Source organism: Eurypyga helias, unplaced genomic scaffold, assembly GCF_000690775.1.
Source record: "Eurypyga helias isolate BGI_N326 unplaced genomic scaffold, ASM69077v1 scaffold12160, whole genome shotgun sequence".
NCBI lineage: Eukaryota > Metazoa > Chordata > Aves > Eurypygiformes > Eurypygidae > Eurypyga > Eurypyga helias.
This window is the reverse complement of record NW_010227665.1, coordinates 30,781-34,236: the sequence shown is the minus strand read 5'-3', so window position 1 is coordinate 34,236 and position 3,456 is coordinate 30,781. Positions and strand designations below refer to the sequence as shown.

The 3,456-nt window shown below is 42.7% G+C and overlaps 1 protein-coding gene across 1 annotated transcript in view; it reads left to right on the top strand.

Moving 5' to 3' along the window:
• The first annotated feature begins 599 nt into the window (after positions 1–599).
• Positions 600–3,456, top strand: part of STAU1 (staufen double-stranded RNA binding protein 1) — a 26,308-nt gene continuing 23,451 nt past the window's right edge. The window contains exon 1 of the mRNA XM_010157002.1: positions 600–668. The gene's annotated coding sequence lies outside the window, so the exon portion shown is untranslated. The remainder of the gene's footprint in view (positions 669–3,456) is intronic.

Below are 3,456 nucleotides of genomic sequence, written 5' to 3'. Positions count from 1 at the left end.
ATAAAATACATTTAGATTTCCATTTAGAGTAGTGACAGGCTTCATATTCAGTGCTGAAACAATTTTATTTTAAAATGGTTGGTTTGCCTATTTGCGAGTGAAATCGTTAGACTGGAAACATAGCCAAAAGGTAAAATTTGTGTCAGATTTTTGCAGTTAATCGCTGCCAGAGTTTTCGGGGCTAGTGGCTTGCATTTGGTTTGGCTTTGTGAATTAAGGTCTGGGTCTGATTTCAGTGGGTGATCTCTAGGGCTGCTAGGAAGAAGGTTAACTTCTACAGAACTGGAAGCCTGCAGAAGGGAAATTTGCAAGTGACTCTTGAGTCCTGCCGAGAACACTGTAGTGAGATTCCACTGTTTGTGTAAGAGAAGTCACTTGGGTCTGGGGAAAGAGCAAGGCAAGAAGACTCTTGGGTGAGGTTGGAATGTCTGCTTGGAAAAGCACAGCTCCGTTGAGCTGTCTGTCACTGAGAATTTAATGGTTGTACCAACTCTCATCATCCAAACGGATGAGGGAAACGGTGCAGGGGTGAGACATTCACTAGAGAAGATCTTCTGGTGGCTTTAGGAGGCCAACGCTAACTCTCTGTTTTTCCTTTTAGGCATTCTCCATCATAAATATCCTATTCAGAACTAAATCCAAATCTTCACTCTCTGGATCTCCTAAAGGTACAGGAAACTTACTTAAAACATTAAAGTTTCTTACCTTTCATTTGCATCATATTAAAGAAACCACAAGTTGTGGTAAAACATGATTATCCACAGGAAGTGTCTGGTTTTTGTTTGATCCTCTGGCTTCTATCTGCAACACCTTTCAGAATTTGAACACAAAAAAGCCCCAGGAGCACTTTTATCTGAAAATGCTACATTCTTCCTTTTATATAGGAAGATTTTAATTTATTTTTGCCTGTGTGGACTGAGACTGCATTCACATCTTTGTGCGTTTCTTTACTTGCCTTTTGGTTACCTTATTCATTTCTGAACTTTGCATTTTAATGTGTTCAAAATTTCTGGGAATATTCCAGGCATTGATGTGCCAAAAAGAAAATCAAAATATAAAAAACTGGAGTGGGGAGCAGTGCTCTGTCATCTGAAAATCCATCTCTCTATGTCTGTTATTGTCCATAGGTCATGGAATTGCTTGATGGTGGCCGTTTCCATCATGAGGATAATACTCTAGCAAAACGCTTGTCTCAGAATTTATAATATTAATGTCTGGGTTAAAGAAAAGTAAGTGTGGAAGGGTGGTAAAGGAGAAAGTTACGTGATTAGCTGCTGGCTAGGACAGTATGAGTAAAACATTTGTTCGTTCACCTATCTTCTGATGTGAGTGGTGTTCTAGCAAAGCCTGGAGTATTGTATAGGGGTCAGTTATTTCTGCTAGTACTTGTCTTGAGAAGTTTGAAGTAGCTAACCCCTCATCACATGGAAAACACCACCTGAAATACTGCCATCTCTTTGTTTCTCTGTCTAGGAGACAGCCTCTACAAGTTGCTAGCCTCAACTTTCTAGATTATGGTGCTTTTTCTTGCATGGTTAGGGAATTATAATCCTGTTACAGGGTAGAGGGCATATTGCTTTGTAAAAGCACTGTAAACCCTTTTATAATCCCCAAATAACCTGTAATGAAATTGGACAGTGAGTTCTTACACCCTAGTGAAATACTTCACACTAATCAACTTCAGTACCATAAACATCACAGGTAGCTGAAAAAATACAAACGAAATTCCCCTTGGTTTTGTCAGCCTGTTCTTTGAAGTTGCTTGTCAAAGTATGAGCTAAATGTTTTTAAAAAGAAAACACGATATTTGTTTGTGTATATAAACTTGTAAGGTCTCGTCTCCTAAGTTACTGCCTGTGTCTAGAATTGTCAGAAATCTGTAACGTGGAATTTCAGCAATTCACAAGATGTTTTTAATGCCTGCTTTGCTTTGGTTCTGCCTGAATTCAAGCTGATGAACTCTGAAATAGTTCTGAATTGGTGATAACTTGCAGGATGTCGTTTCAGGTTTTGATCTGAATATAAAAACGTGCGAGAGTGTGTTGGTGAAGGAGAGAGAAACACGATGATGCTGCTGTAGAAATTGTGTCAATTTATGTAGAAACAAGCATTACCTTCACTTAGGTTAAAATTATACGTTCACTGGAAAAGTATTATTTTCCTTGCAGTTCAGTTCTCTCCCTGATAATAAATTTCTGTTCAGCTGTGGTGAAAGACTGGCACGGCCTGGCACTCAGTTGCTTCGATGTCTTGGGGATAAACCTGGGACTGTAGTGTGTTCTACAGGTTTCAGGTTTCCATTTCAAGTAAACATACAGCTTACCGATTCCTTAATATTTTATTTTGGTTAGGCTGCAATGCTTTCTCTTCCTCTGCCTTTAGAAACAGCCAGGAAAGGAGCACTTAGATGATCCTGTTGAATACATCTTTTCTTTCTTGCTAAATTAATGGCCTCAGAGGCCAGGTATTATTATGGTAATTTTGGTCATCAAATCAGGGGTAGTGCTGTGCAAAGACGGGTGGGAGGGATCGTTGCCATCTTACAGATGCATGAAGTGAGCTGTGCTTCAACGCTGTGCTTGGTTCCCTGCGAGGCTGGCAGTCTGTTGGGGTCCCAGAAGGTAGGTGGGGGCTGAACTCTCCCAGCTGTTGGAAGGCTGGGGGAGGCCGCGTGGTGAATTCCTGTGAGGTGTCCTTCAAACCCTTTCCCAGGTCCTTGCCAGCCCCTTGAGGTGTGACTGAGGCAGCTGCTGAAGAAGCTGGGCCGTTGGTCTCTGTGCTGGGGATAAGCAGGTTACGGACCTGTCGGCAGCACTTTTCTTGTCTGGCCGCCCAAGGTGCGCAGCTGACGTCTGTTCGAAACCGGGTCGCTTTCCAAACCCTCATTGTTCCGGGCGCTAGGATGTGACCTCGAGTCTCCACAGATTTTTGTGAATACCAGCTGAATTGCCTGTCCTGTGCGTTACTCTGACCAGAGGCATTCGGAGACCGGCTTTTTCAGGCTGGACACCGGTGGCTGTAACCGAAGGAGAGCGAGCTGGGTAGGGAGCAGTGCCAGCTGTACGGCTGTGAGGGTCTGTACCGCCCTCTGTGTTCTGTAAATATAGAAACTGAACTAATAGTGTCCTTGTTGGGGACTTCCCTTCATGGGGGTAAAAAAATACGAGGGATTGGTATACTGTTCTCTGCGTTGTAGGGCTAGAAAACCACTTCAGCGTATGTATTTTGGAGCTGAAATTCCACGTTCCCTAAAACCAGGTGATGGCAGCTGAATGAAGGGTAGTGCCTCGCTTTGCAAGCAAAGTGCTTGTAGGCAGTTTTCTGAAAAGAACTTCAGACTTCCTTTCCAGCGTGATCGCAAAGATCCTGATGTTACCGACTTCCAAGTAAAGACTTTTGGTGTCGTCTTCTCAAAATGTGTGGGTTAGAAATGCTTTAGCTTCAGTTACTTTGAAG